The sequence below is a fragment of the Ursus arctos genome, unplaced genomic scaffold (assembly GCF_023065955.2).
Source record: "Ursus arctos isolate Adak ecotype North America unplaced genomic scaffold, UrsArc2.0 scaffold_8, whole genome shotgun sequence".
In the NCBI taxonomy this organism is placed as follows: domain Eukaryota; kingdom Metazoa; phylum Chordata; class Mammalia; order Carnivora; family Ursidae; genus Ursus; species Ursus arctos.
In genome coordinates, this window is record NW_026623100.1 from 28,814,294 (window position 1) to 28,841,959 (window position 27,666).

The window sequence follows — 27,666 nt, forward strand, 5'->3', positions numbered from 1 at the left end:
CAGTGGAATTACTGGATCATATAGTATTTCTTTTCTTTTTTTAAAAAATATTTTATTTATTTATTTGACAGAGAGAGAGAGGCAGCGAGAGAGGGAACACAAGCAGGGGGAGTGGGAGAGGGAGAAGCAGGCTTCCCGCTGCACAGGGAGCCCAATGCCGGGCTCCATCCCAGAACGCTGGGATCATGACCTGAGCTGAAGGCAGACGCTTAACAACTGAGCCACCCATGCGCCCCCATATAGTATTTCTATTTTTAATTAATTTTTTATTTTAAATAAATTGACTTAGTGAAAATTTCCAAAAATAGTACCAAGAATTCCTATATACCTTTTACCCAGCTTACCCTATTGTTAATATTTCACATAATCATAATACAATTAATCAAAACTAAGATGTAAACCTTGATATGCTATTACTAATCTTTATACTATATTTGAATTTCTCAAGTTTTCCCATTAATGTTCTTTTTCTTATCCAAGATCTAATTAAGGGTCTCCTACAACCTGCAATAGTTCCTCAAGACCAGATAGGTCTACTGTTGAGTTCTAACAAACATTCAGGAGACAAATAATTCCAATCCTTCACAAACTATTCCAAAGACAAAAAAGTGGAAATGCTCCCTAGCTCATAACTTTGATACTTAAGGCTAATTTCACTTATGAATATTGGTACAAAAAATTTAGACAAAATATTAGTAAATCAAACTCTCAAGTACATGGAAAATTAATAAATCATGACCAGGGTGGATTTACTCCAGGAATGCAAAGTCAGATTAACATTAGATAACCAATTAATGAAATAAATTAATATATTAAAGGTAGAAAATCATATGACCATCTCAACGGGTGCAAAAAATTTTAAAATTCAGCATATCGTCTTGATAACAGTTCTTTTTAAAAATTGAGGTATAATTGATGTACATTATATTAATTTCAGGTATTTATAATATAATGATTTGATATTTGTATATATTGCAAAATGATCACCACAGTAAATCTGTTTAATATCCACCACAATACATAGTTACAGAATTTATTTTTTCTTATGAGGAGAACTTTTGCTTAACTATCTTAGCAACTTTCAAATATGCAATACAGTATTATTAACTATAGTTACCATGTTGCATATCACACCCATGACTTAATTGTTTATAACTAGGAGTTTGTACCTTTTGATTCTCTTCACCCACTTTGCCAACTCTCCACTCCCTGCTTCTGGCAACCACCAATCTGTTCTCCAGATCTATGAACTTGGTTTTTGTTTTTATTTTCAGATTTCATGTATAAGTGAGATCATAAATTCATAAGGAATTTATCTTTCTCTGTGTGACTTATTTCACTTAGCATAATGCTTTCAAGGTCCATAAAGGTTTTTTACTTATTTTGCTAGATTTATTTCAGGTACTTGATGTTGCCATGTTGTTGCAACTTGCCATGTTGTTGCAAATGGCAAGATTTCATTCTTTTTTAGGGCTGAATAATATCCCATTGCATATATATACACCACATTTTCTTTATCCATTCATCCATTGGTGGATACTTAGGTTTTTTCCATTTATTGGGTATTAACAATTCTTAAACTAAGAGTAGAAGGAAATTCTTAATCTGATAGAAGATATCTACCACAATATACAGCAAACATGATACTTAATGGGGAAATATTGAAAATATCCCCTAAAGATTAGAAAGAGACAATACTACTATTACTACTTCTATTTAACATTACACTGGAGAACCCAGCTAGCTCAAAAAAGCAAGAATAAAAGAAATGAAAATATCATTGTCCACATTCTCCACCAAAAACTTAAAAATAAAATATAAATAGGGGTACCTGGGTGGCTCAGTCGGTTAAGCGTCTGCCTTCAGCTCAGGTCATGATCCCAGGGTCCTGGGATTGAGCCTGCTTCTCTCTCTCCCTCTGCCTGCAGCTCCCCCTGCTTGTGCTCTTTCTCTCTCTGCCAAATAAATAAACAAAATCTTAAAAAAAACACACACAACAGAAATAAAAGCAATGAAAGTATGTGTCGCTTAAAAAGAACAAAACTCTCATATTCACAAATGATATATGATCATTCACATACAAAATCCCTCAAATATAAAATGATGACTATTAATGAGAAATTTTAGCCAAGTTGCTTACAAAAATCAATGGACAAAAATTAGCTACATTTTTACCCACTAGCAACAACATAATTTGAAAATACACCACTTAAACAATATCAAGTACCTGAAATAAATCTAGCAAAATAAGTACAAAACCTTTATGGAAAAAAAGTGTAAAGTTTTATTAAAGAAACATTAAAGGAGACTAAATGAAGAGATAAACCATTTCATGGATGGTGGGACCACCAGAATGGTGCGGACATGCTGGTTTTGGGAGACTCGCACTTGTGTCAGCCCAAGGACAAGGTTGGGACTTTGGCGTACTCATGGTCCACCACTGACTTGGGCTTGAGCTGTGTGTATCAGCTCTGAGCTGGTTCTCACTCATGTGTGTTCCCACCCAGTATACAGAACCCAAGGGCAGCGGGGTGGCAATGGGTGGCCTAATACCCTGTGGCACACCCTCCTCCCCTCATCATTGTCACCCCACTTCTACCACAGACTCTGACCCACGTGTGGTCATTAAAGCCTAATGAGTTTAAGAGAAGATAAGATCAGAAGATGTTCTGGGGCACCTGGGTGGCGCAGTCGTTAAGCGTCTGCCTTCAGCTCAGGGCGTGTCCCAGCGTTCTAGGATCGAGCCCCACATCAGTTTCCTCCGCTAGGAGGCTAGGAGCCTGCTTCTTCCTCTCCCACTCCCCCTGCTTGTGTTCCCTCTCTCGCTGGCTGTCTCTGTCAAATAAATAAATAAAATCTTAAAAAAAAAAAAAAGATCAGAAGATGTTCTATGCTCTCACTCTAAAATTCCTATCAGTAAACAAATTATAGAAACAAATTACTGTTCATATTTTTCTGCATACTCTGGACTCACATTTGTGGTCATCATCAAGAAAGCACAGAAACAACTTTTTAGAGAGTGGCTAGCAGCCTGTATTCACAAATGACATGATAGATGATGCAGCCTCATGAGTAATTAATTATGTAACCAGTATTAAATACAGTAAATGGTACTAGGGAACACAGAGGTAAGAAATCCATATAATTTAAATACTAGCAGGTTCCAAAGAATCATGGCATTGTGAGTAGTAACAGTGTTGCTACCCTTTTCCTGTTAAATTAACCAGGAACAACTCATTTGAGGGGAAAGAACATAAAGAGTTGGTGTCCAGACTCTACGAGGAATTTTCTTGTGCACTGATTGGACAATACACAAATACTTTATATCTTTTCTGTCAGTTATTTTAAATCTTCATCTATAAACCATTATTCCTCAGATTGGCCCATAAATTTTGTAATGCAATTTTAAAATCAAGTTTTTTTATATAGAGAGGGACCTGGCCAAAAAAAAATGTATTTGCTTGTGGCCCCACACGCCCTAGGGGTAGCTCTGGGTACTTGATGTCTAGGTAACATTGCCTCTTTTACTTTTATGGTTGACTGTTAAATAGTCTGCTTATGGACATAATGAATGACTGTAATTTTTTTTCTATACTATTTTGCCTCTCAGTAGATTACAAACCCCACTCATTTCTCCTACTTTCCTCCCTCCCCTACTACCCGCCACACACACACACACACACACACACACACACACACACACATACCCCAAAGGCTTAAATGGAATCTTTCCATCATTTACTCCTTGTTAATAGATCAGGATTTGTTTTCAAGCTCTGTCACGGTTTATTTCCACTACAAAGTCCTGGTCTCTATCAGCCAGACCCTCAAAATCACTTTATTTTTGGGGGTCCTGAGTAATCCCCCCTCTCTCATTATCTTCAGTAACTATTCTAAACTTCAAACTCTTTTCCTCATCTTTTGGCTAAAAATTATTCCCTTCCCCCATTTACAATAAGTGTATTTTTTTCCTACCTCACACATACACACATACACTCCAACTTCCTGATAAACCCCCAACTTTTATCACCATCAAATTATCTTTTCCTACCCTTTCCTTCCATTTCACTGTAAGTAGTGTGTGATTCACTGTGATTAAATACTGCAATGTGTTCTGATTAAACCCCCTCCTGCCTAATCAGAAACCTCATGTTTTCAATCACCCTCCCTCCTTCCTTCTCTCTCTCCCTTTCACACGCGCGCACACACACACACACACACACACCCCTACCTGTCTCCAACTTCCCCTCTCTGAATACTCTTTCCTCCCAATAAAACAAGTTAAAAAATTTTAACACTAAACAAATGAATAAACAATTCATCCTCAACCCAGTGTCCCTCCCAAAATCAGGCCACCATATCCTGTTGTGAACTGCATGTCCCTGGCACCATTCACAGAATCAACATGGTGAGTAAGGTCTCCTAGGATTGACCGTTACGCAGCCTGAGCAGCTGCATGCAGTGGCCCTCTTCAAATTGTCTCCTTCCCTTATGGTCACTGTTCTTGGAAAAAACAGAGGAGCTATACTTGCTGTTTCTTCTTCCTTATCTTCTATTCACCCTTTGCCTGTCTGCAATCTGACTTCTGCCCCTACCACATCTCTGTAGTGTTTTTTGCTTAGGCCAATGGTTTCTTATCGTCAAATCAAATGGACTTTTTTTTCTTTTTGCCTTTGTCTTACCCAATGGTTATTTGAAGTTATAGACCATTCCTTTCTTTAAACTCCTTCTTTAACTTTCATCCTCTTCTAATTTTCCTTCATCTTATCTTGCTGGCCAGCTCTCCTCAAATTCCTTCAAGAACTTCAGTCCCCTGGGCTCTGCTTAGATGTCAGTGTTCTCTGGGGTTATGTCCTAGAATCTCTATCCCTTCACCTTTTCCAGTTTCCTTGGGTGACATAGTTGAAATACTTGGCTTTACCTATAGTGGGGTCATTTTGAAACAGGGAGTTTGGGGGAGGGGTTGGAGAGGAAGATTCTAAAGTCAAGTGAAGGTATAATATAATTTACCCTTTGAAATCCTTTATGTAGTCCATGAGCACAAATAGTACCATCTCCCATAAGAACAGACAGTTTTTCCTCGAGCTTTGGAAGAGATTATTGTGTTTCAGCTAAGAACTCAATAAATGTTAAAAAAAAGAAAAAAAAAGGTATAGGGGTCCCTGGCTGGCTCAGTTCATAGAGCATCTGACACTTGATTTCAGGGTCATGAGTTTGAGCCCCATGTTGGGTGTAGAGATTACTTTAAAAAATAGTTATAGTATATGAAAGACCAACATTCAGTATAGGGATATTTTCAGGCCAGGGAACCTGAAACCTGCTAAGAGTTCTGCCTCTCTTATCATGTTGGTTTTGGGACATATGCTGTATGACAGGAATGGTGGGAAAAGTCCTTCTGTCATTTTAATAATTGATTTCCTTTATCCTTTTTATTTTCCCAAAGGTATATAGTTGGGTTTACATAAGTGAAATGTGCATGTGTACTCCACTACCTGTACTCAAACAGCTCTCCTGTCTGTATCTCCAGTCTGGTCTTCTGTGACAAGACCCCCATGCTGGAAATCTTCTTTATAGGCTGATTATCCCTTCATATTATCACTCTCTAGACTAGACTCAAGACAGTGCAGTAGGTCCTTTCAATGTGATGGTGAAGTGTTGTTTAAACTGGTCTATCCAGTAGGGGGCGCCTGGGTGGCTCAGTGGGTTAAGCATCTGACTCTGGGCTCAGGTTTTTTGTTTTTGTTTTTGTTTTTTTAAATAATAATTTTTTATTATTTTATGGTAGTCACCATACAGTATATCCTTAGTTTTTGATGTAGTGTTCCATGATTCATTATTTGCATGTAACACCCAGTGCACCATGCAATATGTGCCCTCCTTATTACCCGTCACCGGCCTATCCCAGCAACCCCCCCCCTCCCGCAGTTTGATCTCAGGGGTCCTGAGTTTGTTTGATCTCAGGGGTCCTGAGTTCAGGCTCTGTTCTGGGCATGGAGGCTACTTTAAAAAAAAAAAAAACTTTTTTTTTTTTTTTTTTAATAAGTAAAAAAATAGGTCTACTCGGTAATTATTTCATTTGGGAATGTACCACCATTGAAGTTTTTTATTGTTATTGGAATTTATAAATTAAGGGCTCATGCTCTGCAGTTACATGTTAACTTGCAGATTTTTGCCTTATAGAGATGCCAACAGTTCTGTTCCATAGAAGAAGTAATCCCAAGATTTTATTGCTCTAACACTAACTAGATCTGTCTTTGACTTAAAAGAGTAAAAAGCTAATTTTGATTTCTCTCCTGATGGCCTCTATAAACCCCCCCATTCTTCAACTCTCTTGGAACCAGCTTAACTAAATTACTGGTTCCCTTATTATTTAATGAGTTAAAATCTTTAAACAGTGTCCATTCTATATTAATATGGGACTCATGAACTTTAAAAAAATTATGCGTTGACCTCATGCCACTACTGATAAATTATTTTCCAAATTGCTTATCTGATCATATTATTTCTCTGCTTATTTACCTTAATGGCTCCCTGTAACCTTAAAGACTGATGTTTATACTCCTTAGCTTGCTACTTTCTTGTCCTTCATGGCCTTGGCCCTGCCTACTTTTCTTTTTTCTTTTCTTTTCTTTTCTCTTCTCTTCTCTTCTCTTTCCTTTTCTTTCTTTCTTTCTCTCCCTCTCTTTTTTTTTTTTTTTAAGATTTTTAAAATTTATTTCTCAGAGAGAGAGAGAACACAAGCAGGGAGAGCGGCAGGCAGAGGGGGAAGCAGGCTCCCCGCTGAGCAAGGAGCCCGATGGGGGACTCGGTCCCAGGACCCTGGGATCATGACCTGAGCCAAATGCAGCCTCTTAACTGGCTGAGCCACCCAGGCGTCCAGCCCTGCCTATTTTTCTAGCCAATCTCTTGCCATCCCCCACAAACACTCTGATCTAACCACGAGACACTTTCTTTTTTTGCATGCATGCTGGTTTCTTTGTCTAGAACTCCTCCCCCATTCCATCTTCACTGTCCTTTCTCCTTTCCCCTCCCTTCTATCTTACTTATCCTTCAAGACTCAGCACCAGTATCACCTCCTGTAGAAGCCTCCCCTGAGACCCTTCCCAGGTTAGGTGTTCCTCTCCTGTGCTGTCCTTACTGCTATTGCAATGCCCACCGTACTCTCTACAATGCTTCATTTACCTGCCTGTTTCTGAAACTAAAGCTGGATTGTAAGCTCTTGAGCTAGGAACTGAATTGAACATCTCTTAAGTACTACGCTTCGACTGTGCTATTAAGAAAATGATCTATTTGCCTCATCTGCCTCAGCAAAGAATAAATTCTTATAGTACAATTATGTTGTTTATTGCCAACAATATGCTAAACATAAGCAAAGTTCGATGTAGCCTCTTTCGAATGACATGAGCTCCCAAACTTAACCACTATTACATAGATTATGTTTCTTGATTCCCTCTTAATGTTATAGTCAGTGAAAGAAAGTAATAAATTTTTTATCATGCTTTTGTCTAATAGAGGTTTTTCCATGCTTTGCAATCATATGCTTCTCAATCATGTACTCATTAAAATATTCAGAATTTTATTCGTACTTTGAGTTTTGCCTACAGTCAAAAGAAGCAGTATTTATAAGTGGTCCCATTTCCCCCCCAAGATATCTAGAGGAAATTCTCTCTTGCTGGTTTTAAGGCCAAGGCTTTCACTGGTAGGTTAAGTGTTCATGGCCCTGTGATATTAGTGTGTGCCACGGCCTTACCCAATGGATTGTATGGGCCTCAACTAGACTTCGTCTGAACCCCTTCAAACTGTAGCCCATCTGCCCACAAGACATTTCATTGTGCAATTTCCTATTGACCAATGTCTTTCCTGCGCTTTTCTAAACGCTGTTCTGTCTGGAGCAAGTTTGTTCCCTTTGGCAGAAAACACTATTCATGAGAAGAAAAAATTCTAATGAAAAGAATCCTAGACTTCAGTGCTGAGTATCAGCAACATAAGGAAAAGGACAACTGCATGAGGATTAGAACTTCATACGTGTCATTGACTTCAGGCTCCAACCAAAGCAGAGATGGCATCAGGGTAAATCCTCTTAGGCTTTAACTCACTCTGAACCTCCCCCCAGATGTCAAGGTTCGTGGTAAAATGTGTTCAGTCTGTGCCCTGAAGTACTTTGAGCCTCTAAGTCTTTGAAAGAGTATTTTACTCTTTCATTGCAGGTTAGAAAAGCAATACCAGGAAAGGTGAAATACAGTTACTTGAGGGTCTCTTTTTAGGTTCCTTATTTGTTTAGATAAGCAATCCCTCCTATTAATGGCTACTTCTCAGAAGATTTTAAAAACAAAGCCTCAGGTGATATGAATGTTTCCACCTATTTGCAGTGGGATTGGTTGGATCAGCCGTTCTCAAACTAAGTTCTGAGTGTCCTAATGGGTTCCTTGGAGATCCCTCAGGATCAAGGGAGCTAAGTAGATGGAGCTTCCCACCCCAGTTTCAATATGAGCAGCTCTGTTTTTGTCCATTTTGTATAAATTGGGCTCTGACACATATTTTATTTGAAAAAAAGTGTTCCGCTGCTTAAAGATAGGTTTATAAAAAGAAAACAGAATTAGAATACTTTTTCTGGACTGAGTAATTAGCTTACACTGCATGCAGATAAAGTAGGCTTAAGATACTGATATTGCTGCTAGTGCAAAGTGGTGGCATATTTATTTTTTTATTCATTATACTACAAATATATGTGGAACTTCTCCTATATGCAAAGCACTGTGCTAGGTGCTGGAAGAGAATTGTAAAAATAGGCGTATACCTGCCTCATGGACTGTGTAGTCTAGTGGAAAGATGGGCTGTAAGTAATTAGTGTGCATTATGGGAACTAAGTGTGGGGGGGAGGGAGTCAAGAAAAGCTTCTGAATGTCAGCAAAGCAAAGGTAAGGAAGTAGGAGTGTTCAGGAAATGAGACTTGAATGTGTAAAAGCCTGTGAGTGAGAGAGACCATGGCTGTCTTGAAGAATTGGAAAAAAAAAAGTATTAACTCTGGGGTGTAGAGTGCAAATTAGAGAAACCTTGTAAGCTGTCTTAAGGAGTACAGACTTTAACTTAAGAGCCATAGGAAACAGCAGGGTAAAACAATCAGATTTCTGTTTTTAAGAGCCACTCTGGCTGTAGGGTGGAGAATGGAATGAAGAGGAGCAGAGTGGGGAACCGGAGGAGAAGGCTCTTAGAGTGTTTTGAGACATGGGGCTTCCCAGGTTAAGGGATGTGTAGCGAGATGTGGTTAGAGATAATGCAGAATTCGTTTCCACTGGGCCTGATGATTGATGGGTTGTGTGTTGGGTATGGAAGAGGGAGTGTCAAGGATGCTATTCAGTTTTCTGGCTCAGGCAACTGAATGGATAATGGAGCCATTCATAGAGACAAGGAATTCAGGGGGGATTCCACATATATGTGAGATCATACCGTATTTTCTTTTTCTAACTTATTTCAGTTAGCATAATGCCGTCAAGGTTCATCCATGTTATTGCAAGATTTTCTTCTTCTTTTTTTTTTTTTTTTAAGATTTTATTTATTTATTCGACAGAGATAGAGACAGCCAGCGAGAGAGGGAACACAGCAGGGGAGTGGGAGAGGAAGAAGCAGGCTCCCAGCGGAGGAGCCCGATGTGGGACTCGATCCCAGAACTCCGGGATCACGCCCTGAGCCGAAGGCAGATGCTTAACCGCTGTGCCACCCAGGTGCCCCAAGATTTTCTTCTTTTTTAAAAATAGCTTAATAGTATTCCATTGTGTATATATATATATACTACAATTTTTTAAACCATTCATCTGTTGATGGGTACTTAGGTTTTTTCCATATCTTGGCTATTATCAATAATGTTGCAGTGAACATGGTGAGGGGTGTGGAGTGAAGATATTTCTTTGAGTTACTGATTTCATTTTCTTTGGATATCTACTCAGAAGTAGAATTGCAGGGTCATTTGATGGTTCCATTTTTAATTTTTAAGAAAAATTTTTATTATTGAAGTATTGTTGACATACCACGTTATATTAATTTCAGGTGTACAACATAGTGACTTAACAGTTCCATACACAGTTAGCTGTGCTCCCCATGATACGTGTAGTTCGACCATCTGTCACCATACAACATTATTACAATATTATTGACTATCTTGCCTGTACTGTGCTTTTCATCTCCATATTATTTATTTTATAACTGGAACTTTGTACCTCTTAATCCCCTTCACTTATTTCACTTATCCTCCCCCCCCAAATTTTTAATTTTTTGAGGAACCTGCTTATTGTTTCCCATAATGGCTATACCAATTTATATTACCACTAACTGCACAAAGGTTCTCTTTTCTCCAGATCCTCGCCAGCATCTGTTATTTCTTGTCTTTTTTATTCTTACAAGTACGAGGTAATACTGCAGTTTTGAGTTGCATTTCCCTAATAATTAGTGATGACCAACACAGTGGTGACAAGAGAAAAATTATTTGTGACAGAGAAAAATGACTTGGAATTTATAATGCCCAACAGATTTCAAAGAAAGTTCTTTGGTGAACAAAGTGATGGATGTGAGGATGCAAGATTAAGAGAGGTCACTAAATTGTTCTGCATTAGAAAATATTTATTATTTTTGCAGGAAGTAGAGGGGGAGGGCAGGGACAAGGAACAATGCTGTGAAATCTAGAACCAGGGAAAACTTAGAGATTATGTGAGGACAAGATTAAAGGGAGAAGAGGTTGCCAAGGGGAACTTTTTGGAGGAGAACTAAGATGTTTAACAGGAGTTTCTATTAAAGTTTGCCATGTGGTACTTGATTATAACCCTTTCATGCATCGCTCCATGAAATCTACAATATGTCTTGGGAAGTTAAATTTGTTCTTGTTGAGTCCGGAAGTGCTAAGTCCTACTCAAGACGTCTATAAGCCCAGGACAGGGATGCCTTTGAGGCCCAGGCATATGTGGGTCACGTTACTTAGATATCAGCAACTTCTCCTCTAGCTGAAGATATGCATTGTTTTAAAAATGCAGAATGAAGGAACAAACACCTGGAAACTATCATCTTTGGGCCCAGAACAACACAGCTCAGCTCTGAAGGATGAAAGTAGAGTTTCATCTGGCAGGGTACACAAAATCCAGAATACTTCGGCTTAATCCATGACTTCCCTATGTATCTCGAAAAGGGTTATAGATCTTCCACTCCAAATCTTCCTGAGCTAAACAATGTCACTCATTCAGAACATTTCCCTGATGCTGCAAAATTTGTGTGAAAAGTCCAAGAATAAAACAGTATTCAGGAAATCCTAAGGCAGAAACTTGCAATTGATTGGGAACTCTTTCCATGCCCAGAAAATCAGCAGCAGCTCGTTGTGAGGCTATGGGTAATAGGCTAGATTTTCAGAGCTTCCAGCAGAGTCCGTGGTCACGTTCAGCTCCATGGCTTTACTTTCCCACAGTTCTCTTTGCTTTTTCACAGTAGAACAGGGCCTGTTCAGAAGCAAGAAGTAGCTTTTAAGGAAAAGATCACAGAAAAATACATACCTTGAAAAACTGATAGGAGTGGAAATTGGATATAGATAAAGAGGACAGAGTATAGGAGAGAGTCCAGGAGGCTTTTAAGATTTGAGAGCTGTGTGTAGTGTACTGCTTTGAAATAATGGCTACTCAAATGAATAAAGCTGCAGGAATATGTTGTGGGGAGTTAATTGCTTCAATTGCTGCCACTTCTAGAACAGCTACTATTTTAATTGGACAGCCGCTTTCTGTTAGGATGACTAACAGGTACAAATGAGTGGATGGTGCTCTACAGCAAGGATAACATAAAGATAGCCCGGCATGCGCCACAGTGAGTCATCACAAGAGCCAACTCAAAAAATTGAGCATTATAATGTAGAGGAAAGAACATAAGAGTTAGAGTCAAATGGCCAAATGAAAACCCAAGCTCTGGTACTTGCTACCTGTCTACTAGTAGGTCACTTAGTTCTCCTGAGACTCAATATCCTCTTTTTTCTCCCCTTAAGATTTATTTATTTATTTGAGAGAGAGAGAGAGAACGCTGGGTGGAGGGGCAGAGGGATAGGGAGAGAGAGTCTTAAGCAGAATCCCTGCCAAGCATGGAGCCTGACCGGGGCTTGCTCTCAAGACCCTGAGATCATGACCTGAGCCAAAACAAAGAGTCTGAGGCTTAACTGACTGCACCACCCATGCACCCCTGAGACTCAATATCCTTTTATATAAAATGAGGTGTTATATGTCACATGACTGCTAGGCTCAATGAATATAAATTACACATGGAAGCACTTCTACATTTTTTTAAAAAGGATTTTATTTATTTATTTGACACAGAGAGAGAGAGCACAAGCAGGGGGAGCTCTGCTCAGCAGGGAACCCAATATGGGGCTCTATCCCAGGACCCTGAGATCATGATGTGAGGTAGGCACTTAGGCAACTGAGCCACCCAGGTGCCTCAAGTTTTTTCTTACAAAAGTATACATGTCCAATGCAAGAAACCTGGAGAACAAACAGACAAAGGAAAATGCCAAACAAGAACCCATAATTGTACCAACCAGGGAGAACAGATAGTATTTCAGTATGTTTTCAATCTTTTTCATATGTATGTATACACACATACAGCACACATTTTCTTTTATACAAAAAATAGTATTTTAACTGTGCATACTGTTTTTGTAGCCTACATTTCCTCTTAGCAGTATATTGCAAAATACTTCCTATGTCAATAGTCTTCTACTACATGTTTAGGAAAGCATATTTATTTATTTTATTTTTTGGAAAGCACTTCTAAGATGGTAAAAGGCCGTTCAAATATAAGTAATTATTATTAAAATATAAATGAACGAATATACTCATCTCTCCCTCAATATACACAAAACCTTAAGCATCCGAAAAGTCATCCTGTAGCATTCTATTGGCAATGCTCTAAATCACACTTAAGGTGAATAACATCATTTTTGTCTATCGTTTCTTGTTTCTTTTCTGGTCTTTTCTTTTTAATACCTAGGAAGACGAAAGTTGTGTATTTTATTTTAAATGCCTTTAATTTATTCTCTTCAAGTTTGCTTTGGCAATGATGTGTGACTTCTGTTGGGAGATGCTACATGTATATCATGATGCTTCCCTTTAACATAATTTAAAAATAATTACCCAGAAGTCTGGACTCACTGTCCCTTTGTTTTCCCATAACAAATATATATGCTTTTTCTGTACACACAGCTAGAAAATGAATTGCAACTCTGCTTTAGAAATGGTTAAAAAATATAAATGGACAAGTTACTTTGGTGTGAGGATGTTCTGCCCGTTTTCCCCTACCACATATGACCTGGATTGAGATTTTGGAGATGTGGATTCTCCTTCTGACTCTTAATATTCATGCATGGCAGGCAAGCCACTCACCTTTCCTCAACCTTGGTTTTCTTCTCTGTAAAATGTCAAGAGTAAAGACATCATCTCTACACTTTAAGGCCACATTTGGAGAGCAGGGTGAGCGTTCTGATGGCATACCAGAGATAAGGTAGACAGCTATGCCCTGGTACAGCTCTAACCAGTTAATAAAATAAAATAAAATAAAATAAAAATAAAATATAAAAATACTTACTAAAAACACCCCTGCTGGAGCTTCCAAGTACCCTCATTCCCTAAATCCATACCTTTCAATTTACCTGGCCCTTCCTCCTGGATCCTTCAAACTCCTTCGAATTTGGGGACCTCTAGCTGGCATCCATTCTGTTTACTCAGCGCCTGACTTACCCAGTTTTAAACTATTTTGAATATCACCTCTGGATATAAACTCATTTGCATCCCCACTACATAATGCCTGCAGGCTCCTGATAGAGGCTAAGTCATTATCCCTGTGACTGAATCTTCTGATATTCACAAAATTGAAGACTGTGGTTGAATTGGCCATTTTTGTATGGTGTAGATGAAAATAACGTGAAAACCTTAAGTGAACTTTGTGAAATTTTAGTAACTTTCGTGTAATTTAAGGTAAAGTTGATACATTTATTTTTCTAAATGTGTTCGGTTGTTTTTATCATTTTAGAAAGTAAAGTGAATTCTTTAAAATTTAGTTCTAGACTTCAAAATAGCAGGACAAGGGAATGTATTCTTTTTTTTTTTTTTAATCTTTATTGAGGTGTAAATCATGTACCATAAAATCCATCCATTTAAAGTGTACTATTCAGGGGGTGCCTGAGTGGCTCAGTCAGTTAAGCATCTGCCTTCTGCTCAGGTCAGGATCGCAGGGTCCAAGGACAGCCCCATTGGACTCCCTGCTTAAGCGGGGAACCTGCTTCTCCTTCCCCCTCTGCCCCTCACCCCTGCGCGTTCTCTCAAATAAAATATAAATAAATAAATAAATAAATAAAGGGCATGATATTGGTTTTTAGCATATTCACAGAGCTGCACGACCATCATTACAATCTAATTTTATTACCCTAAAAAAGCCTGTACTCTTTAGCTGACACTTCCCATTTCCCCTCCCCTCAGCCACTGACAACCACTGATTTACTCTCTGTCTCCATGGATTTGCCTATTGTGGACATTTAACATAAATGGAATCCTGTAACATTCGGTTGTAACTGTCTTCGTTCACTTAACATATTGTTTTTAAGGGTATGAGTGTATTCTTTTTTTGGAGAGGGGGGATATGAGTGTATTCTTGATGTTAGAACCAAGTTGAAACCAGAAGCAATCCTGCCCAAAGTTTGAAGATAGTGCTTGGTTTTGGTGTCCTCTGCCCTCCTCTTCTACATCCAGCTCTCCCCCACCCGCAGGCCTTCCCTCCCCAGGCAGTTGCCCAGTTCTGGTCTTATCTCCTCTCCCACAAACAAACCTCTCGGTCACATACCTCAGTCTGTAGAGATCTGTTTTATCTCCAATCTCACAAACTCATTGAAAGTAAGGAATCATGAGCCCTGGGGACTTAATGTGCTATTTATTCTCCCCTATTGTAATTACTGTAGTTTTCATTTTGGATACCTAACTAAGGCCTGGGCTCTGCACTAAGCACATTTTTATACCTCATTTTACTTTTTTTTCTTTTTAAGACTTTTTATTTATTTGACAAGAGTGGGAGACAGCCAGCGAGAGAGGGAACACAAGCAGGGGGAGTGGGAGAGGAAGGAGCAGTCTCCCAGCAGAGGAGCCCGATGCGGGGCTGGATTCCAGAACGCCGGGATCACGCCCTGAGCCAAAGGCAGACGCTTAACGACTGAGCCAACCAGGTGCCCCATACCTCATTTTAGGTGATTCTTGATAACTAAGGAGGTGTATATTAGTATTTTACTTTAATGGAGGAGAAGGAGAACGTCAGGTAAGTAACTTCTCCAGGGCAGCCTGTCTATCAAATGGCAGAATCGCTATGTCCTTCCAGATGTATTTGATATTAAGGTCCATGCTCTTAATTACTGCATTTTATAGAGTATAACACACACATTTTTCGTATTCCACTGTCTCTGAAATTGGGATGCCTCTTACATTGATGGTATTTTATTATACTTGGCGTTGGTTTTTCTTTCTTAGTGGGACATAAAATAGTGGTGCATCTTGTTTATATCTTTGTTTTGATCAAGGTGATACTAAACAATATTGCTTCCCTAGAAAAAATTAACCTTGAATAATGAATTTGAAGGCATTAGTGACAGAATTAGGAGGAGAGGGAGAAATGGCTTTTGAGGGGAAATTCCCCCCTCAACATAACAGTGTTTCACATAATACAGATGCCAACTGCTTCCTCTGTGGACAAAAGTGACCTGATAAATGCCAGCCTCATAATGCCTTAAGCACAAACAGTTATGCTACTTTGAAACCTACAAGTTTTCTCATCTCAGTATAAAGCAGTGGTGGTCTTGTAACATCAGCTGAAGAAGGGTCAGAGTTATTCAAATTGATTTAATTGAATTTAATTTTTAAAACAGTATGAACCTCTTAAAGGATAATGTTCCATCTCTGAAAATGTTGAGAAATCACTGACCTACTGCAAATTTATATTAGGATATTAGATGCATACTTGCAATGCCTCGTGTATTTCTGTATTTTCTTCTCATACTTTCTGCCCACAACATTTTTGACAAGAAATTGAATATAAATGTTTTTGCCCAAAAAATTTCCTCCCGCTATTTTGCTTTCTGTTTACTGGCAGAGGCATTTTAAGTGGAGGGCCCTGTGACCTTTTCAGAGCAGAATGAGAGTTAAAGAGAGGGAAGGAGGCCAGAGAGAGCTGGTGACTATTCACTTATAGTTTAGTTAGGTTGTTATTCACCTGTTCTTTCCTTCTTTCTGGTATTTCTCTGGACCATGGTCTTAGGACTGTAGGTGTTCTTGTCCTATGTGGGGATTCACCCAGTTGAGCTAAAGTCAGGACTTTTTTTTTTTTTTTTCTGGACCTGTCCCAAACTAGAAACTTTGAAGGGCAGGGGGAAGAAGGTGGGGGCAGGAGGAGAGGAGAAGGAGAGGAGAAGGGGACAAGAAGGCAGGGGGTGTCACGATCAAGTGGTGCTTTTAAAAGCTCCCTCCTGTTGCTGTGAGACCAGATTGGAGGATTGCTCCTGAGGATAAGGATACCACGTGGATTCTTGTCCCAACTTTATGAGTTGCTGGATGACTGAGGCAAAGCATTGATCTTGGTTTTCTAGTGAGGTTAATTATGTCTCTTCTATCTCACTTACAGTTGTTATGAGATTCAAATGAAATGATGCATATAAAAATATTTTTGAAGCTCAAAAAAAGAAATACAAATACAAAAATTAATTTAGGATGGCAAAGTGCTACATGGCAAAAGTTCTGTGACAATAATTACAATAAAACAGCTACCACTTACTAAGCACACATTTTTACATTTTGTCCTCACACTAGCAATATGAGAAAGGTATTGTTACCTACAATTTAGAGCTGAGCAAACAGACCTAAGGGAGTTAAGCAACTTTCCCAAGGTCCCAGTTGCTTAGTGGTAGAATCAGAATTCAAACCCAGGTGTGGCCAACTCTTAAGCCACATCTTAAATTACCCTGCTTACATCTGCAATCTTTTTATTGGTCGCATTTATTGTGAGAACCACAGGAGACGTAAGTGCTTAAAATGAAATAATTCATTTTGCCCACACATCTTGTTTATGAACATGCCTTTTCTTTTGTGTGTTGTTTTTGGTTTATAAAACTTTTTTTCCACTGTAATTGACTTGGCTGGACAGCTGAAATGATGGCAGATAAGAGCTGAATGTCAGCAAGTAAGCAGGTCAACCTTTTTTGCTAGATTTAGAAGTGACTGCATGATATTTTAGCTGTAAAACATCCGGTTATGATCATTCTCTGTGTTGTTTACATGATACCAATTAAGCTTGCTGAATTATGGGAACTTTATTTTTTAAACATTATATATTATGTATTACATTGATACATTATATGCTACAATGTGATTATCACTATAGCATTAGTTAACACCTCCATCACTTCACATAATTATAATTTCTTTTTTGGGGGTGAGAACAATTGAGATCCATTCTCTTAGCAATTGTGAAGTTTATAATATAGTAAAGTTGCCTATAATCACTATGCTGTGCATTAGATCCCCAAAACTTATTTATCTACTAGTTGCAAACTTGTACCATTAAACAGCATCTCCCCAGTTCCCCCATCTCCAGCCCCTGATAACCACCATTCTACTCTGTTTTTATAAGTTCAGCTTTTTTTAGATTCCACATAGAAGTGATATCATACAGCATTTGTCTTTCTCTGTCCGACTTACCTCACTTAGCATAATGCCCTTATATGGCCCATGATGGCAGAATTTCCTTCTTTCTCATGGCTGAATAATACTCCAGTGCGTGTGTGTGTGTGTGTGCGTGTGTGTGTGTGGTGTGTGTGCGTGTGTGTGTGTGGTGTGTGTGCGTGTGTGTGTGTGGTGTGTGTGCGTGTGTGTGGTGTGTGTGTGTGTGTGTGGTGTGTGTGTATGTGTGTGTGTGTGGTGTGGTGTGTGTGGTGTGTGTATGTGTGTGTGTGTGTGGTGTGGTGTGTGTGTGTGTGTGTATGTGTGTGTGGTGTGGTGTGTGTGTGGTGTGTGTATGTGTGTGTGTGGTGTGTGTATGCGTGCCCACTGCATCTTCTTTATCCATTCATCTGTTGATGGACACTTAGGTTGTTTGCATATCTTGGCTATTGTGAGTAATGCTGCAATAAACATAGGAGTGCAGATATCTTTTCAATAACCTGTTTTCATTTCCTTTAGGTATATACCCAGAAATGGAATTTCTGAATCGTATGGTAGTTCTATTTTTAATTTTTTGAGGTATCTCCATGCTGTTTTCCATAGTGGGTGCACTGATTTACATTTCCACCAACAGTACACAAGGATTCCTTTTTCTCTGCATTTTTGCCAACACTTACTATGTCTTGATTTCTTGGTAATACCTGTTCTAACAAGTATGGGATGATATCTCATTGTGGTTTGATTTGTATTTCCCTGATGATTATTGATGTTAAACATCCTTTTGTGTACATGTTGGCCATCTGCATGTCTTCTTTGGAAAAATGTCTTTTCAGGTCCTCTGCTCATTTTTTTTCCTGTGCCCATTTTTAATCAGATTGCTTGTTTGTTTGTCTTTGTTGTTGTTACTAAGTTGCACGTGTTCTTTATATATTTTGGATATTAACCCCGTATCTGATTTATGGTTTGCAAATATTTTCATCTATTCAGTAAGTTTCCTTTTCATTTTGTTGGTTGTTGCTTTTGCTGTGCAGAAGCTTTTTCATTTGATGTAGTCTCACTTGTCAATTTTTGATTTTATTGCTTGATCTTTTGGTGTCATATCCAAAAAAATCATTGCCAAAGCCAATGTCAGGGAGCTTCTTCCCTGTGTTTTCTTCTAGGGGTTTTATGGTATCAGGTTTTATGGTTAAGTCTTTAATCCATTTCAAGTTAATTTTTATGAGTGGTGTAAAATCAAGGTCCAATTTCATGTGGTTATCTAGTTTTTGCAACACCATTTGTTGAAGAGAGTACCCTTTCCCCATTAAGTGTTCTTGGCTCCCTCATCAAATATTAGTTGACCAGATATTATAGGGAGTTATTTCTGGACTCTCCATTCTGTTCCATCAGTCAATGTGTTGTGTCTATTTTTAAGCCAGTACCAAGTTGTTTTAATTACTGTATCTTTGTAGTATAGTTTAAAATCAGGAAGTGTGATGTCTTCAGTTTTGTTCTTTCTCAGTATTGCTTTAGCTATTTGGGGTCTTATGTGGTTCCACAGAAATTCTAGAATTGTTTTTTTGATTTCTATGAAAAATGCCATTTGAATCTTGATATAGATTGCATTGAATCTATAGATGGCTTTGGGTAATATGTTGGAGTGTGTTCTTTTTGTGCCGAATTTGTTGAAAGTTTTTACCACGAAAGGATGTTGTATTTTGTCAGATGCTCTTTCTGCATCCATTGAGATGATCATATGATTTTTATACTTCATTCTATTAATGTGGTGTATTACATTTAGTGATTTGTGTATATTGAACCATTCCTGCATCCCAGGGATAAATCCCACTTGGCAATGGTGTGTGATTCTTTTAATATGTTGTTAAATTCAGTTTGCTAATATTTTGTTGAGAATTTTTGCATCTGTATTCATCAGAGATTTTAGTCTACACTTTTCTTGTAGTGTCCTTATCTGGCTTTGGTGTCATAGTCATGCTGGCCTTGTAAAATGAGTTTGGAAGTGTTCCCTCCTCTTCATTTATTTTTGGAAGAGTTTGAAAAGGATTGGTGTTAATTCTTCTTTAAATGTTTGGTAGAATTCTCCAGTGAAGCCATCTGGTCCTGGGCTTTTCTGTGTTTCTATCCCTACTCATTATTTGTTTTTTCAGATTTTCTATTTCTTCCTGTTTCAGTCTCAGTAGGTTGTATGTTTCTAGGAATGTACCTGTTTCTTGTAGGTTATCTAATTTGTTGTCATATAATTGTTCATAGTAGTCTCTTAGGAGCCTATGTATTTCTTTGGTATTAGTTGTAGTGTTGCCACTTTCATTTCTAATTTTATTTATTTGAAACTTATGTCTTTTTTTTCTTAGCCTAGCTAAGGGTTTGTCACTTTTGTTTATCTTTTCAAAAACATAGCTCTTAGTTTCATTGATCTTTTCTATTGTTTTTCTGGTCTTTATTTCATTTATTTCTACTCTGATCTTTATATTTGCTTCTTCCTGCTAACTTTGGGCTTCGTTTGTTTCTTCTTTCTCTAGGTCCTTGAGGTGTAAAGTTAGGTTGTTTATTTGAGATCATTTTATTTTCTTAATAGATGCGTTTATCACTACAAAATTCCTTCTCAGAAATGCTTTTGCAGCATCCATAGGTTTTCAGGTGTTGTATTTCCATTTTCATTTGTTTGGAGATTTTTTAAAAAATTTTTCTTTTGATTTCTTCTTCGACCTATTGGTTGTTCAGGAGTGGTTGTTTAGTTTCCACATGTTTGTAAATGTTCCAGCACTCTTTTTGTTGTTTATTTCTAGTTTCATACCATTGTGGTTGGAAAAGATACTTGGTATAGTTTCAGTCTTCTGAAATTTGCCAAGACTTGTTTTGTGGCCTAACATATAATTTATCCTGAAGAATGTTCCATGTGCACTTGAGAAGAATGTGTACTGCTGCTGTCGGATGGAATGTCCTGTAAGTGTCTGTTAGGCCCATTTGGTCTAGTGCATGATTCAAGTCCAGTGTTTCCTTGTTGCTTTTGTCTGGATGATTTACCTATTGCTGAAAGTGGGCTAGTCCTTTACTATTACCATGTTGTCAGTTTCTCCCTTCAGATCTGTTATTACTTGCTTAATATGTTTAGGTGCTCCAGTGTTGGGTGTGTATATATTTACAGCTGTTATATCTTCTTGATGAAGTGACCCCTTTATCGTGACATAATGATTTTTTTTCGTCTCTTGTTACCGTTTTTGCCTTAAAGTCTCTTTTGTCTGATATAAATATAGTTCCCCCTGCTTTCTTTTGATATCCACTTATATGGAATATCTTTTCGATTCCTTCACTTTGAGCATATGTGTGTCCTTAAATCTGAAGTGAATCTTTTGTAGGCAGCATATAGTTGGGAGAAACTTTTTTCAGTTGAATGTTTTGGCAAAAAATTCTGTCATACAGACAAACAGAAGAAAACAGAGCCTATGCTTTCTGTGGAAAATAAAATTTGATTATGTATTAATATCCTTGCTCATTCATTTGTTCAGATTTTCTGTTTCTTCCTGTTTCAGTTTTGGTAGGTTGTATGTTTCTAGGAACGTATCCACTTCTTGTAGGTTATCCAATTATATTATCCAATAAAATTTATTTTATTTTCCACAGAAAGCATAGACTGTTTTATTCTGTTTGTCAGTATGACAGAATTTATGTATTTATTTATTATATTATATATTTGTGTGTGTGTGTGTGCATCTCCACAACAGAAGGGTCTGGTTTCTGAGCTTTGAGCTGTTCATGGGCTTAAATTTATAGCAAAGGGCCAAATATCAGAAATTCTAACTTGTCATATGTTCCTGCTTCCTCACTCCAAACTAAGCCAGTTTTGATGAAAAAAAAATTGTATAATGTGAGTGTAGGTAAAAGAGCAAACAGACTTCTTTTAATAACATGAGATTTAGGAATTAAACATAGCAGGCTGAAGATCCTGCAGGAATTTCAAGTGATATTTTACAATGGTTCACTAAAGGATGTTTTAAGCCTTGGTTTACATAGCATGCTACTTTATATAGTATTTTTTTCTTCTTAGAATCCCAGCAAGAGGAGATATTGTATTGATAATCATCTCTGCTTCCTTCCAATCTGGCCAGGTGGGAAGGGAATAAACAAAAATAATATCTAGCTCATAGGAAAAGTAGGAAAGAAACTTTAGAAGAGTAAAGGCCAGCATAAAAAGGAAATGTGAAGTAGTGAATATTTTGAGTAGGATAACCTTACATTATGGATCTCCTAAAAGACAAATATAAGTTGAAGATATGTCTGAATGTTTGAACTGAACTTCTAAGAATTGCTGATTTTACAGCATTTGCAAGGAGATATCTACCACATCTTACAATGTCTCTAAGGGTCCTCTTAAATTCATTTATCATTTACTCTTCTTTTAATTGTACGTTAGGGTTGCTTTATTCATTATGTATTTGTGAAGTGTATGCCAGAGACTGGGCACTTAAAAAGCTACAAAAAGGCAGAGTTCTTGTCCTTGGGCTGCCTACCAGTTAGTTGGAATGTCCAGATATATAAAATGATAAGAGGACAAAAGAAATACAATGACAGTGTTTCAGTAAGGAAGAAATAGGGATATAGAGGAAGAAAAACAATATTCCTATTGCTTCTTTCTTTCTTTCTTTCTTTCTTTCTTTCTTTCTTTCCCTTTCTTTCTTTCTTTCTTTCTTTCTTTCTTTCTTTCTTTCTTTCTTTCTTTCTTCTTTCTTCCTTTCTTAAGAGAACTGCCTCCTAGAGAGGATTGATTCTACAAAATGGAAAGCCCCTTTGGGAAGATGAACACTATGAAGAGGTTGGCCATGTGAGGTGGAGAGTAAAAGCTGCAAAGAGTTGAATTGCAGTGCTTAAAAGAGGAAACTATTTTGAAGTTCTTGGTTCAATCCAGGGGGTAGTAGATGAAAATAAAGAATGGAGAGAGTGAAGAGAGGAGCCAACAAGATCAAGAAGAGCTGGTATTAGGCCACGAAAGGCCACAAGATGCTCACCCTGCCGTCTTGAAATTGTTTGTATCCTTACGACTCAAACTTCTCTTTCTCTGACTTTCCCAGTATGCTCTCAATAGTAAATTGGACTCCCCTCCGGAATTCTTTGTGCAGTGGAGTAGTTTGTTGTTGCTGTGTGTGTGTGTGTGCTTTGCAGGGTGTGGGTAGTTAGAGAAAGGGAATTTTAATCCAAATCTTGAAAGAAATGGTGTTATAGGATTGGTTGCAAGATAGCGTTTGGGTATCACAGGGTGAGGCCAAGCATAAACAAGGCCATTAGCAGACACATGTGCGCACGCACACATAATGTGTAAATAAGAATATTTTGGCTACATCTGCATATTCACTGTTTAACATCCCTTCTTCTTTGCCTTGAAGGAATATGTTTTCAATTCCTCTTCAAGCTACTAATGGTTTAGTAAGAAATAAGACCCAGGCCTTTGGTTTCCAAACTTGTTTACAGCAACAGAATCTTATCTTCAAATAAAATCTCACCCCAAAGCACAAAATGTAAAACAGATAAAAACCTCAGTTGCCCTGGTTAAGAGGGTGGAAGTTTTGTCCTTTTGCACTCCCCCCTGCCAGCCTCTGAGAATTCCTGCGGCTCCACAGAGCACAGCCTGAAAACCACCGCCCCAGAACAAGAGAAATGAGACTCTCTGATTGGTCTCCTTTCTAGCTTAAAATATACTGACCTTGCCAGGAGAAATTACATTTAGCAGTTTGTGCCAGAAAATGAAAAAGGTCGATAAAATCTAGTGTTGGCAAGTGAATGGGGAAATGGGCACTTTTGAACCCTGTTGGTGAGATTGTAAATCGGTGCAGTCTTTTTGAAGACAGTTCATCAAAATTTTAAATGTATGAGTCATGTGATCCCTCAGTTCCACTTCTAGAAATATTTCCTATGGAAATACTCATATCTGTACAAAAGTGTACATATAAGGATCCCCATTATAAGACTATACAATCAGAAAAAATTTAAATAAGGGAATAGTTAAATAAATTATGCTACGTCCATATAATGGAATATTATGGTCATTAAAATGAAAGAGTTAGATATACAGACAGAGATAGAGATAGAGATAGAGATAGAAGGATGGCCTTGGTACACTGTGAAGTGAAAATGCAAGTTATGAATTTATACACACACACACACACGCGCGCGCACGCGTGCAAACAAAATCCACATTCTATGAAAGCTGTGTAAGACAAAAACAACCCACAACTCCCCCCCCCCCAAAAAAAACCCAAAACGAAAAAAACAAAACAAAAAAAGCCTCTAGAAATAAATGGTTAGTCTCAGGGTTTAAGGTTTACTTCTGGAGAAGGAGATTAGAGGTATAGGTAAGGGGGCATCCACTTTTTGTTGTATAGACATCTGTGTTACTTGAGTTTTTTTTACAAGAGACATGCACTAATTTTATAAATAAAGAAGCAATGAAGAAAGATAAACAGTAACATTAAATATTTTGCTTTTTTCAAGAAATGGCAAGTTTCCTTTTTTCCTATCAGCAAATTCAAATATTATACCCTGTTTCCCTTTTTGCTCTGCCTACCAGGCAGGAAATCCAGAGTCAATTCTGAAGCATAAAGACCGAAAGACCTAGAATATTTGCCTTTCCCTTTCCCTTTGATCCTAGTTATCTAGTTATCTAACTTTTTCCTAAACCTTCCCCAGGCTTGTTTTTCAAAAGAGAGAAGCGTGGGTTATAAAGAAAGAAAACTCTGGGTGGCTCAGTCATTGGGCGTCTGCCTTCGGCTCAGGGCATGATCCCAGGACCCTGGGATCGAGCCCCACATCGGGCTCCCTGCTCCATTGGGAGCCTGCTTCTTCCTCTCCCACTCCCCCTGCTTGTGTTCCCTCTCTCACTGGCTGTCTCTCTCTCTCTGTCAAATAAGTAAATAAAAAATATCTTTAAAGAAAGAAAAAAGAAAAGAAAAGAAAAGAAAAGAAAGAAAGAAAGAAAGAAAGAAAGAAAGAAAGAAAGAAAGAAAGAAAAACTCTGAGCCCCTCACTCTGAGTAGCCCACATTTCTCTGAGTAGCAAACTCTGTAGGGTTGGTGTGGGCTAAATGAAAGATTTTATTTTCTATTTACACTTTATACTCTGATTGTTCTCACCTAGGATCTGAGGGCAAGAATCAGTACGCTTGCAGCTCTAGAGAACACTTGGCTGTACTTTAGGATTTCACCTTGTCTCCAAATTTAAGAGCTGCAAGGACAAGAAGGAGCCTCTTGTGAAGAGCCTTGTCTTTATCCTTGTAGATGGGTGGGAGATCATGGAGGATTTTTAAGCAAAGGAGTAACTGGATCTTACCCATGTTTGAAAAAAAATAACTGGCAGAGGAAGAAAGTAGATGGGCATGGGGAAAGGCAGAGCTACTCCCTGAGTACCTGTAGAGAGGCTGGACAATTGATGCTTATATGGCCACACCAGTGTGAAAGGATGCATTTATTGGAAGGGACTTTGTACCATGTGTCAGTTATGTCTGGTTGGGTCACTTGGTCTGAACATGGGCCAGTTAGGCATATCGTAGGTCCAGTTAGACTCAAAAAAGGAAAAAGTCAAGTTTCACAGGCTGCAGTCTTAAATTCAGCAAGCCATCTCATAAAGGGGGTTTCATAAGCATTTCAGAGCAAAGACATCCTTGTGGTTAGAAAACAAGCGAAGGCAGCAGTTTTCCCAGGTCCCTTGGCAGTGGCATCTTCATCTGTCGTGAGAGAGGGCTTTCTTTTCCCTCAGCCTGATGAAGATCTGTCTGCCTCACCTTGGAGGTGGGGATGCAATACTAAGGACACCAGTTTGGGGTCAGACCTAGTTCAGACCTTGATTCTGTCACGTATTAACTATGTGACCTTGACCTCAGAGCCAGTTTCTTCATTTGTGAGAAGGATGGTAAAAACACCCATTTCTGTGGGTGCAGGGTAAGATGAGGGAAGGTAGGTTAATTCTAAGAACAAAGTGTGACTTTTATCTTTTATCTTGTTTTTAAATATTCCACTTTGTACCCCTCAAAAGACTTAGGGATGAAGTTGTTATTTACTAGTACAGGTAGTCTGAGGTGTCTGTTTTAGGCCTTTGTATGTTGAATAGCTTGCAGAATTAATAGCTGATCTTCATTCTCCCTTTAGATCTGGGGATGGGGGTCGTGTAGAGGGGTGACAGCCACCTGCCCCTCGACCCCCACTCCCCACATAGTGGAGCATGCCCCTCATTGCTGTCACCCCCAGGAGGCCAGCTCAGCCCTGACTCTGGCAGCAGTCTGGACCTCAAACATACCCCTGGGCTGCCACATCCGCCCAGCCCTGTTGTTTCCTGGCAGTCTTTGGAGGTAATTCCAGTGCTTGGTGAGGCTGGTTGCATCCACTCAAGGTCCACTGGGTCTGTAGGTCCTGCCCACCATGGAGCAGGTATCAAAGAAATCAGTGACTCAAAAAAAAAAAAAAATTACCTAATATTGGTGTTATGTGTTGGGTTCTATTTCAAATACGTTGGAATCAGGACTTTGCAGTTTAAAATAAAGTCCATGTTAAAACTCCTTCCACCATACCTGACAAATATGGGAGTTCTCAGCTCTTTTTCTATCCCCTCCCAGCCCTAGATGCCCCTCAGCTAGACGTGGCAGGATACTTCTCACAGGGGAGGAAGGAAATCATTCAGGTTCTAGTGAACCTGCTTGGCAGGAGGTGGTGTGGGGGTGCAGAGAGGACTGTGGTGCAAGCAAAGTGCCTCAGTTGGTCAGAGTTTATCATGGGATGTCCTTGGCTTGAAAAACAAGCCTGAGGAAGGTTTAGGAAAAAGTTGGATAACTAGAAATAGAAAAAGCAGGATCAAAGGGAAAGGGAAATGCAAGTATTCTAGGTCTTTCAGTCTTTATGCTTCAGAATTGACTCTGGAGGGGTGCCTGGGTGGCACAGTCGTTAAGCGTCTGCCTTCAGCTCAGGGCGTGATCCTGGCGTTCTGGGATCGAGCCCCACATCAGGCTCCTTCCCTGGGAGCCTGCTTCTTCCTCTCCCACTCCCCCTGCTTGTGTTCCCTGTCTCGCTGGCTGTCTCTCTGTCAAATAAATAAATAAAATCTTAAAAAAAAAAAAAAAAGAATCAACTCTGGATTTCCTGCCTGGTAGGCAGGGCAAAAAGGGAAACAGGGTATATTATTTGAATTTGCTGATAGAAAAAAGGAAACTTGCCATTTCTTGAAAAAAGCAAAATATTTAATGTTACTGTTTATCTTTCTTCATTGCTTCTTTATTTATAAAATTAGTGCATGTCTCTTGTAAAAAAAAACTCAAGTAACACAAATGTCTGTACACCTGCAGAGTGTAGTTGTGTGAGTACAAATACACACATGTGTTTGCTGGGAAAAGTGTCAAAGGGATCGGTGACTCAAAAATGTTACCAAAGTAATATTGATATCACAGGTGAGTTATATTTCATATGCATTTGGATCAGGGGCTTCATGCTTAAAATAAACAAGTAGGTAAAAAAAAAAAAGTTCAACTTAAACATACCTCCACCATGCCTGACAAACATAGGGGGGATTTCAGTTCCTTTTTTTTTTTTTTTTTAAGATTTTATTTTTAAGTAATCTCTGTACCCAATGTGGGACTTGAATTTACAACCCTGAGATCAAGAGTTGCATGCTCTACTGACTGAGCCAGCTAGGTGCCCCTCAGTTACTTTTCCCTTTTGAAATATCTGTACGGAATAGCCTTCTCAGAGGTCCCCCAGGCCTCAGGTAGATCATTTTTGCCTTTGCTGATGTGTTCTCCTTTAGCACTCTTGGGAATATTTGCTGTACGGAAGCAGATCTTAGTGCTCTTGCTAACAGATGAGGAAAATGGGGAAGACTGTACATTTACAGACCTTAACCACATGCCAGGCACCTTTTAAACTGTGTCTTTTTAGATCCCTGTGCTTTTAATCCCATTTCACATATGAAGAAACTGAGGGAAAAG

The 27,666-nt window shown here is 38.6% G+C and overlaps 1 protein-coding gene across 2 annotated transcripts in view; it reads left to right on the forward strand.

Annotated features, from left to right (window-relative positions):
* Positions 1-27,666, forward strand: part of EHBP1 (EH domain binding protein 1) — a 519,124-nt gene that overhangs the window by 71,909 nt on the left and 419,549 nt on the right. The window contains exon 1 of one of the 2 annotated variants that reach the window (XM_057308930.1): positions 20,488-20,651. The exons of the other annotated variant lie outside the window; for it this stretch is intronic. The gene's annotated coding sequence lies outside the window, so the exon portion shown is untranslated. Of the gene's footprint in view, positions 1-20,487; positions 20,652-27,666 lie in introns of those variants that run through there. 2 annotated transcript variants of the gene reach the window in all.